The 11,530-nt window shown below is 43.9% G+C and overlaps 1 pseudogene across 1 annotated transcript; it reads left to right on the forward strand.

Annotated features, from left to right (window-relative positions):
• Positions 1-6,564: 6,564 nt before the first annotated feature.
• Positions 6,565-7,626, forward strand: LOC115896949 (annotated as a pseudogene). Its single transcript, XR_004056897.1, has one exon. The product of XR_004056897.1 is annotated as a prohibitin pseudogene (transcript).
• The last annotated feature ends 3,904 nt before the right edge of the window (positions 7,627-11,530 follow it).

Consider the following 11,530-nt stretch of genomic DNA (forward strand, 5'->3'; position numbering starts at 1 on the left):
GATTACAGGCATAAGTCTGGCCAGAAGAGCTCTCGATCTTATAAAGGGTTATGGTTTGCAAGGTGGCCTTTCTAAGAGGCTGAGAAGTGCAGCCTCTGGCAGAGTACATTAGCAGGCACTTGGAGGTTGGGGAGGGTGGGACAGGGATTTCTACTGAATGGGTTGACCAAGTATACATATTTAACAGGTTACAGGAGGAGCTATAAATATTCATGAAAGGGGCTGCACACATAAACAAACATGCGTATTACGTGTATCTCATGTTTGCTTTTGGGTGGAGGCTTAACATTTAAATATATTACAATTAGACCCTATATGTCAAAAGGTGAAGCAGGAACACAAAGACAATTCAAGTGTGCAGCCTCTGTAAACCAGCCAGAACCAGTCCGTGGTCAGTGGTCTTACCTGGAGAGTTACTGAAATCAGTCTCTTGTCCGATCAAAAATGTATTTATGGCTGGTGGAACGGGAGGCCAGTTACTCGGTGTCTGGCAGTAGATGGTCTGCAATTGTTTCAGTATCGCTTATCTCCAGGCCAGTGCTTGTTTAGCTGCTAGAGAAAAAGGAAAACCTTGTGGCCGCTAGAACATGGCTTATTGTTTAAGTGTAGGGGTGTGACTTAATTCTTGCCAGGCATAGCCTTAGGTCCTGTTCACACTCTGGTATCTTACTGCTATAGACTCCATTCCGTCAGTCCTATGATCTCTCTTTTAACATTAATACTGGTCAGTTGTGTCTAAACCACAGAAGGGAGGGGGTATAACAGGGCATATCTGACCTCCTGTTCTATCATGACTGGGAACTCAGTTTTTAAGGTTTCTCTGGGGTCCTCTTGGCCAAGGGTGTCCACTCAGTTGGTTGTGGGGCTTAGGACTTTATTTTTAGTCCTCAGACCTGAGCCAGAAGGTCAGCACGCTCAGCTCTCTTGCCATGGATAACCTGCACTGCCTCAGGATCCCACAAAGGGTCCCCTCTAGCAAGAAGGATATCACCAGTGCAGCCCCTCAATCTTAGACTTCTCAGCCTCCATAACTGTAAGAAATACATTCCTTTTCTTTATAAATTCCCCAGTTTCAAGTATTCTGTTATAAGCAACAGAAAGTTGACAAAGACATAGACCCATCACCTTGATCTCTGCCTCTGTGATCTTATGGCATTCTCCCTGTGTGTGTCTCTCTCTGTGTCCAAATTTCTCTTGTTTTATGAGGACAGAAGTCATACTGAATTAGGGCCCACTCTCGTGACCTCACCTTCACTTGATTCTGCAAAAACCCTATTTCCAAATAAAGGTCACATTCTGAGGTACTGGGAGTTTGGACTTAAACATCTTTTGGGGGGACACAATTCAACCGATAATAATGATGATGATGGTGGTGATGGTGATGATAATGATGATGATGATGGTGATAGTGGAGGGGGAGGAAAAGAAAGATATTCTTTGGGATAGAATTTCGTACCTTACTTTGAATCCTCTTATTTCCAAGGTGGAAGACCCTCAGGGACCTTCTACCTGGAATGCTCCCAGCACCACTACCATTTTTCAGTTTGTTACCTCTCCTTTCCCTCCTCCAAGCTGAGCTTCAGTGTTACATCCTCAGAGAGGCCATCTATGACCACCCCATCTAAAGTGACTTCCTACATTCTTCTGTCTAGAGCCCCTATACAGGCCTCCTCATAACCACAATACACATCAATTTGTTGGTTTACAGGTGTGGTATCTGTCCATTCCGTTAGATTCTGCCATGAGGGTAAGGATCTTGTCTTTTTTGCTCACCAAAGTGTATCCAGCCATTAGCACTGTGGGTGGCATAGGGTAGAGGCTTAATACATATCTGTTAAATTAATGAATGAGAGAATTAACGAGAAAACAAATGAGACTATAAGTGCCTTGTGAGTAGGCAATACTCATGTCTTTCCTTTTTCTTGCCTCTCTGCCTGAAAGCAGGATCCATGCACAGTGGGGTTGGAAAAAATGCCTGTTTGTTGCCTAGCATCAGCCCTTGCCCATTTTAGGCCCATAATAAATACCTATAGCATTGAATTGCGATTGACTCCACCCTGCCATGACTGGGTGACTTTGGGCTTGTGGTTCCCTATTCGCTGTTTTGAGCACCCCCTCCAAATCTAAGACAGAGGTCCACATGGTGTGGGAAAGTCAGCCAGGAAGGCAGAAAGAAGTTGTTTCAGCCAGGAGCGCTGTATCGATATTCCCAAGGCTCAGCAAAGCATGAGGCTATGTTGTTTTATAAGTCTCTGTATAAACAGACAGTGGGGGAGCACTCAACTGTGACAGATGATAAGACATAATGTGTCATAAGTCAGCTTTCATCCCAGATGAGCCCGTATTTAGTATTTTCTCAGGTGCAGCTCTTCCCTTGCCCCAGCACAGATTGCATCACCTGTTGCCCTGGGGGACAAGGGGTTAATCTGGAGGATGGAAAATAAATAAGCACACTCTCCATGACAACACCGCCACTCCCACACTCAGAACACCCTCTCGGAGCAATGACCCCGTGCTACAAAACATATTACAATAATCTCCTCTTTAACTTCTATGCAGTTTGCAAAGCATTTGGGTACACTACTTTATTATTTCCTAATAATTTATTGTGAAATCTTTTAAAATTTACAGAAACATTGCCAGAACAGTACAAAGCATTTCCTTATCCCCTTCACCCTGATTCTTGAACATTTCATCACATTTGCTTCATCATCCTCTCTTTTATATATATCCAGTCATCTTTTTTTTTTTTTTCAATTTATTGATGGTGTTAATTATTTTTTTATTTTATTTCTTCTAAAAAAAAAAAAAACCAAAAATGGGATACATGTGCAGAATGTGCAAGTTTGTTACATAGGTATATGTGTGCCATGGTGGTTTGCCGCACCTATTGACCCATCCTCTAAGTTCCCTCCCCTCACCTACCACCCCACAGCAGGCACTGGTGTGTGTCATTCCCCTGGCTGTGTCCATGTGTTCTCAATGTTCAACTGCCACTTATCATGAGAACATGAGGTGTTTGATTTTATGTTCCTGTGTTAGTTTGCTGAGGATGATGGTTCCTGTGTTAGTTTGCTGATCAGATGGTTGTAGATGTGTGGTGTTATTTCTGAGGTCTCTATTCTGCTCTATCGGTCTATGTGTCTGTTTTGGTACAAATACCATGCTGTTTTGGTTCCTGTAGTACAGTTTGAAGTCAGGTAGTGTGATGACTCCAGCTTAGTTCTTTTTGCTTAGGATTGTCTTGGCTATACCGGGTCTTCTTTGATTCCATATGAAATTTAAAATAGTTTTTTTCTGGTTCTGTGAAGAATGCCAATGGTAGTTTGATGGGAATAGCACTAAATCTATAAATTACTTTGGGCAGTATGGCCATTTTCACGATATTGATTCTTCCTATCCATGAAGATGGAATGTTTTCCCATTTGTTTGTGTCCTCTCTTATTTCCTTGAGAAGTAGTTTGTAGTTCTCCTTGAAGAGGTCCTGCATATCACTTGTTACTGCATTCCTAGGTATTTTATTCTCTTTGTAGAGATTGCAAATGGAAATTCATTCACGATTTAGCTCTCTGCTTGCCTATTGTTTGTGTAAAGGAATGCTTGTGATTTTTGCACATTGATTTTGTATCCTGAGACTTTGCTGAAGTTATTTATCAGTTCAAGAAGTTTTGGGGCTGAGATGATGGGTTTTTCTAAATATAAAATCATGTTGTCTGCAAAGAGACAACTTGACTTTCTGTCTTCCTATTTGAATACCCTTTATTTATTTCTCTTGCCTGATTGCCCTGGCCAGAACTTCCAACACTATGTTGAATAGGAGTGGTGAGAGAGAACATTCTTGTTTTGTACCTGTTTTCAAAGGGAATACTTTCAGCTTTTGCCCATTCAATATGATACTGGTTGTGGGTTTGTCATAGTTTTTATTATTTTGAGATATGTTCCATCAATACCTAATTTATTGAGAGTTTTTAACATGAAGGGATATTGAATTTTATCAAAGGCCTTTTCTGCATCTATTGAGATAATCATGTGGTTTTTGTCTTTAGTTCTATTTATGTGATAGATTATGTTTATTGATTTGTGTATGTTGAACCAGCCTTGCACCCTGATTCTTGAACATTTCGCCACATCTGCTTCGTCATCCTCTCTTTTTATATACGCCCATTCATCTTTTTCTTTTTTCTTTCTTTCTTTTTTTTTTCTGAGGCAATGTCTTACTCTATCACCCAGGCTGGAGTGCAGTGGTGCAATTGTAGCTTACTGCAATCTTGAACTCCTGGGCTCAAGCAATATTCCAGCCTCAGTCTCCTGAATAGCCGAGACAATAGGCACGTGCCACCATGCCTGGATAATTTTTTAAATTCTTCGTGTGTGTTTTGGGGGTGGGGAGGGTTCGCGATGTTGCCCAGGCCGGTCTTGAACTCCTGGCCTCAAGAAATCTTCCCGCTTCCATCTCCCTAAGTGCTGGAAGTACAGACGTGAGCCACTGCGCTTGGCCTTTCCATTCATCTTTTTCTGAATTTGAAATGCAGACATGATGCCCATCAATATAGGAATAATCACCTACCTAAATTCTTCATCAGCTCGTCAAATTAGGGAATTGACCTTGGCACAATAAACCATTCAATCTACAGATCCTGTTCAAGTGTTGACCATTGTCCCAAGAATGTCTATTTTGTGGGGGAAGTGGGGGGGTGGGGGGGAGGGGAGAAGTCCAGGAAGGAATCCAGGAGCATGCATTACATTTAGTTGTCATGTCTCTCCCATCTTCTTCAATCTACAACAGTTTCTTCATCTTTCCCTGCATTTTGTATGCTTAGCAGTCTTAAAAAGGCCAGGCCTTTTATTCCATAGGATGACCTTCAACTTGAGTTCCTCTGGTGTTTCTTCATGACCAGACTCAGGCCATACATGCATTTTTGACAATAAATACCACAGGAATGTTTCTGGGCCTTTGTCCCTTGGTCAAGTTGGTGTCTTCCAGACTTCTCCATCAGAGTCCCCATCTCCCCTTTGTAATTAATAAGTATTTTGTGGAGGGATAATATGAGATTACGCCAATATGCCAATCCTCTTCAAACCTCTGTGTACCAGCTTTGACATCTGTTGACAACTCCCATCTGAATCAAACACCACTATGGTGGTTGCCAGTGGTGATTTTTCTATCACTCCTTCCGCCACTTAGTAGTTGTCATTCTACTATAAGAAAAGCCTTCCTTTCTCCCTTAGTTGTTTGTTTGTTTGTTTATATCAGGATGGACTCATGGATTCCTATTTTACTTAGGTGGTTGAAATCTGTTATTATTATTGTTTATTTTGGTGCTCAAATTGTCCCAGATTGGACCAAACTAACCCCCTTCAAGCTGGCCCCTTGTGTCCTTTGACTTGTCTCCATCATTCTTAGAGCGTTTCCTTACTTTCTGGCATAATAAAATGTTCCAGGCCCATTTTCACTTTCCTTGCTTCAGCCCTGGAATAGGGAGCCCTGATTCCTTTTTGTGAAGTGATGTTTAGAAACCAAGATCTGAGAGCTTGATGTGCTTGTGGTTACTGGGGTGACATTACTTCTAGGCCCTTTCAAAGATTAGAGCTAGGATACACACACATACACACATACACACATACATACACAACCAATTTCCATCGTTTGCTAATTCACTGGCAACACGAAATAGCAAATGCTGACTCAATGCTCCTAGGACAAATACAGGGTTAGGTTCCATGAGCCTCTCTGGTCACAACATTTTCATCAACCAACCAATACATAACCTCATTTTATGTGTGTTTTGGTTTGAAGACACCTCATTTAATATATGTGGTTAATTCATGAACATCGAACTTATGGCCACCAGCACTATAACTTCTACTTGAACAAAGCTTATCTACCATGTGTATTCTTTCATCACGGACACATCGCAGACTTCTTGTGCTTAGGCACACTAGATAGCTCTACAGCAGTGCCCTTGAAGTCTATTTGCAACAGCAAAAGCACCAACAAAAAGCACAAAAATGTAAAACATATGACACCAAATAGACTGCAAAAAGGATACTTGTTTACAGTAAAGCACTGAAATGAGAAAGCGGAGCGTCACCTTATTCAGCCTCAGCTGGGGCCACATGTACACCAGGCAACTCATATTTTCCCCTGCTTTGTACATGTCCAAGAATGACTGCAAAAGTGCCATGGGTATTGATTTTGGAGTTAGAGATAAATTTTAGCAAGAGGGCAAATTTATATATACAGAATCCCTGAATAATGAAGATCAACTGGCCGGGCACAGTGACTCATGCCTGTAATCCCAGAACTTTGGGAGGCCGAGGCGGGCAGATCACCTGAGGTCAGGAGTTTGAGACCATCCTGGCCAACATGATGAAACCCTGTCTCTACTAAAAATACAAAAATTAGCTGGGCATGGTAGTGCATGCCTGTAATCCCAGCTACTCGGGAAGCTGAGGCAGAAGAATCACTTGAACTTGGGAGGTGGAGGTTGCAGTGAGCTGAGATCATGCCACTGTACTCCAGCCTGGGCAACAGAGTGAGACTCTGTCTTAAAAAAAAAAAAAAGGATGCGTGGTGGGGGAATTCATGTGGAGGTCAGAGTGGAAGCAGGTGTGAGAGGGTCCAGCAGAAGAAAACATGGCTGCCAAAGTGTTTGAGTCCATTGGCAAGTTTGGCCTGGCCTTAGCTGTTGCAGGAGGCGTGGTGAACTCTGCCTTATATAATGTGGATGCTGGGCACAGAGCTGTCATCTTTGACCGGTTCCGTGGAGTACAGGACATTGTGGTAGGGGAAGGGACTCACTTTCTCATCCCATGGGTACAGAAACCAATTATCTTTGACTGCCGTTCTCGACCACGTAATGTGCCGGTCATCACTGGTAGCAAAGATTTACAGAATGTCAACATCACACTGCGCATCCTCTTCCGGCCCGTCGCTAGCCAGCTTCCTCGCATCTTCACCAGCATCGGAGAGGACTATGATGAGCGTGTGCTGCCGTCCATCACGACCGAGATCCTCAAGTCAGTGGTGGCTCGCTTTGATGCTGGAGAACTAATCACCCAGAGAGAGCTGGTCTCCAGGCAGGTGAGCGACGATCTTACAGAGCGAGCAGCCACCTTTGGGCTCATCCTGGATGACGTGTCCTTGACACATCTGACCTTCGGGAAGGAGTTCACAGAAGCGGTGGAAGCCAAACAGGTGGCTCAGCAGGAAGCAGAGAGGGCCAGATTTGTGGTGGAAAAGGCTGAGCAGCAAAAAAAGGCAGCCATCATCTCTGCTGAGGGTGATTCCAAGACGGCTGAGCTGATTGCCAACTCACTGGCCACTGCAGGGGACGGCCTGATCGAGCTGCGCAAGCTGGAAGCCGCGGAGGACATCGCATACCAGCTCTCACGTTCTCGGAACATCACCTACCTGCCGGCGGGGCAGTCTGTGCTCCTCCAGCTGCCCCAGTGAGGGCCCACCCTGCCTGCACTTCTGCGGGCTGACTGGGCCACAGCCCAGATGATTCTTAACACCGCCTTCCTTCTGCCCCCACCCCAGAAATCACTGTGAAATTTCATGATTGGCTTAAAGTGAAGGAAATAAAGGTAAAATCACTTCAGAAAAAAAAAAAAAAAAAAAAAGATAAACTATACGTACATACACATACATTATACATACACAACACACAGATATCTATAGCTATTTTAAAATCTAATTTAAAATCATGAGTTCAGCTGGGCGCAGTGGCTCAAGCCTGTAATCCCAGCACTTTGGGAGGCCGAGGTGGGCAGATCACGAGGTCAAGAGATTGAGACCATCTTGGCCAACATGGTGAAACCCCGTCTCTACTAAAAACACAAAAATTAGCTGGGCATGGTGGTGCGTGCCTGTAGTCCCAGCTACTTGGGAGGCTGAGGCAGGAGAATGGCTTGAACCCGGGAGGTAGAGGTTGCAGTGAGCTGAGATCGTGCCACTGCACTCCAGCCTGTCGACAGAGCGAGACTTCGTCTCAAAAATAAAAAACAAAAAAGAATTATTAAAAAAAAAATCATGAGTTTGTGCCAATGCTTTTGACTCTAGTCCCAAACCTCAAAGTTTTTTCCAGCCTTCCTCCTTTCCCAGTAACCATCATAGCTCCTAGGACAGTGAGTAAAACGCCCCTCTGACTGTGGGAAACTTAGCTCCCATCATCCTCAATATAGTTACTTATTTGCTCCCCTCTGCTTTCAGCCTCTGGGCTGTGTCTTCAACAGTGCCTCTGGTGACCCCTATCCTACTACTCTCCCTGCCTCACTTCCTGGACTGCCTCTTGTGCTGACAGTTATAGCTAAGAGACGAAGGGGCCGGGGAGGGGAGGAAGGGAAGCTCAGGCACACTGTTAATCTCATACTGGGCTTAGCTAGTCAGGGTGTGTATTCTTTACACATTTTATAAATGAGGCTCAGAGCGGTTGAGCATCTTGCCTGATGCTAACAGTGAGTAACTCCAAGAGCAGAGGGAATCAGATGTGTTGGGTCTTTGAGCAGTGCTTCTCAATCCAGTCAGCATATTAGAATCCACTGGGGAGCTTTTCAGAAAGATTAATACTCAAGCCTCACTTCCCAGGAAATTAGAAGGAAATCTCTGGAGTTGGGATGCTGGCAGTATGTTTTTTAAAAGCTCTCTGGGGCATCTCAGTGTGTAGCCAGGGTTGAGAGCCACTGCTTTTTTTTTTTTTTTTTTTTTTTTTTTTTTTTTTTTTGACACAGAGTCTCACTCTGTCACCAGGCTGTAGTGCAGTGGGGTGATCTCAGTTCACTGCGACTTCCAACTCCCTGGTTCAAGCGATTCTCCTGCCTCAGCCTCCTGAGTAGCTGGCATTACAGGCACGCACCACGCCCAGCTAATTTTTGTATTTTTAGTGGAGACGGGGTTTCACCATGTTGGCCAGGATGGTCCTGATCTCCTGACCTTGTGATCCACCCGCCTCCACCTCTCAAAGTTCTGGGATTACAGGCGTGAGCCACTGCGCCTGGTGAGAATCACTGCTTTAGGGCCACATAACTTCAGATCAAATCTCCGCTGTTCAGCCTATGAGCTGTGCCATCTTGAGTAAGCCTCAGTTTATCCATCTGTAAAATGGAATAAATATTACCTAACTCAAGTGTTGAATCTTTGCCTGCAGTACTATTTATTTATTTATTTATTTTTAAGACAGAGTCTTACTCTGTCTTGCAGGCTGGAGTGCAATCAATCGTGCAATCTTGGCTCACTGCAACCTCCACCTCCCAAGTTCAAGCGATTTTCCTGCCTCAGCCTCCTGAGTAGCTGAGACTACATGTGCCCGTTACCGCGCCCGGCTAATTTTTTGTATTTTTAGTAGAGATGGAGTTTTGCCATGTTGGACAAGCTGGTCCCGAACTCCTGACCTCAGGTGATCCACCCACCTTGGCCTTCCAAAGTGCTGGGATTACAGGTGTGAGCTACCACGTTCAGCCACCTGCAGTACTTTCATATAATGAATATCATTGACCTCTCTCTCACTCATCCAGCAAACCCTTGATTCTTATGACTCTCCCCTTACTCTCCACCCAGTCCAGGAGAGGCCATCAGACTCCTCCCTTCTGGGGTCCTTCTCACTCCACACAACCTTCCATCACCATGCTTTCCTTCTCCTCTTACACTATATTTTCCCAGACGTTTTTTTCAAATGTTATCCCCTTCAAGAGGCCTTCCTAAATTGGCTGAGCCCTCACTATCTCCTGCTTCTGAGCCACATTAAAAAAAAATAGAGACAGGGTCTTGCTGTGTCACTCAGGATGGAGTGAAGTAGCAGAATCATAGCTGACTGCAGCCTTGAACTCCGGGCTCCCGTGATCCTCCCACCTCAGCCTCCCTAGTAGCTGGGACTACTTTGCCAGCACAAGCCATCGCACCTGGCTTCAATATTTATTATTATATTCAATATTTAATTCAATATCACATATTCAGTATTTAATATTACAGTCATAATATTGTATAACCCTCATGACTATTTCCAAAAATTTCCATCATCCCAAACAAAAACTCTGTATTCATTAAGCAATAACTCTCATTGCCCCTGGTAACCTCCAAACTACTTTCTATCTCTGTAAACTTGACTGTTCCGGATATTCCATATGAGTGGAATCATACGGTATTTGTCTTTTCCTGTCTGATTTCCTCCACTTAGCATGTTTTCAGGGTTCACCTGTGTTGTGGCATGTATCACAACATTATTCATTTTTATGACTGAATGATATTCTATAGTATGTATGCACCATGTTTTGTTTATCCATTTGCGTGTCTGTGGACATGTGGGTTGCTTCCTTTTGAAGTGCTGGGATTATAGGCATGAGCCTCTGCACCTGCCCACCTCCCTCTCCCAATCCTGATTTAACTTCTCAGTAAAAGAGAGATATTCTAGGTTTTTATCAAGGCTCTTACCTTGGAACTTGAGCTCTGTCTAGTCTGGTCTTAAATTGGCCATCTTCTCAATGCCCCCTGCATCTTCTCACCCGTTAAACTGGGCCACATCTTGGTAACTGTTCCTGTAATGCTCCCTTCCCAGAGTTCCCTTTCTCCCTTTCTCCCCTCTGGCTATCTGCTACTCATTCATCAAGGCTTCCTCCAGGAAGCCTTCCTGGACTCTGCATTCTGCATAGCCACAGCATTTTGTACTTAATCCATTTTCAGCATAGTTTTATAGTTGCCGGTTCATTTCCTGTCTCCCCTGGCCCCCACCTACCACCCCATACAGGGCATTACAAAGGTCTTTCTTAGTCTAATCTGTAGTCCACTGCCCAGCATTCAGCGGGTTCTTGATACCTGTGGGATAAATGAATATGAATGTGAGAGATCTCTGTGTTTGATCTCTAGCTGTTTTATTTCATTTATTTTTAGTCAAGGTCATACATTCACATGATTCCAGAGTAAGTCGCTCTCTCACCCCTTCCTTAGCTACCTGCTTCTCCTCTTTCACTCTGCTTTACCTCTTCCCCCACTTCACAATACATCTTGAAGATAGTTCTTTCTTTGCATAAAGATTATTCTCATTCTTTTATACAGCTGTGTAATGTTCCATGGCTTAGAAATACTAGGGTTTCTTGAGCCAGTGCTCTGCTAGTGGATATTGAGGTTGTTTCCAGCTATTTGCTAATATCAGTGAGGCTTCCATCAATGACCTTGTACATATATCATTTTGTACATACGTAATCTGTAGGATAATTTCTCTCAGTGAATCTCTGGGTCAAAGAGGAAGTAAACTTGTAAATTTGGATATGCTGGGTAATTGCTCTCCACAGAGGTTGCTAGTTGCTGTTTAAGGATCTGGTTATTTGGAACGCTTGCCTACAGGACATTTGTCTGGAGACAGTTGAGTGACTCACAGGAAACCTGTGGTCCAGGATGTCCACAAGCAGCTTGCAAGGTTGTCAGCAGCATCATTCTCACCATGACCACTGTCATCATCATCAAGAGCCCTTAAATATGTATTCGGCAGCAGACAATCCTCCAGGCTTTACAGTAAACAGGATGATTCCTGTCCTC

This window comes from Rhinopithecus roxellana, chromosome 4 (genome assembly GCF_007565055.1).
Source record: "Rhinopithecus roxellana isolate Shanxi Qingling chromosome 4, ASM756505v1, whole genome shotgun sequence".
Lineage (NCBI taxonomy): Eukaryota > Metazoa > Chordata > Mammalia > Primates > Cercopithecidae > Rhinopithecus > Rhinopithecus roxellana.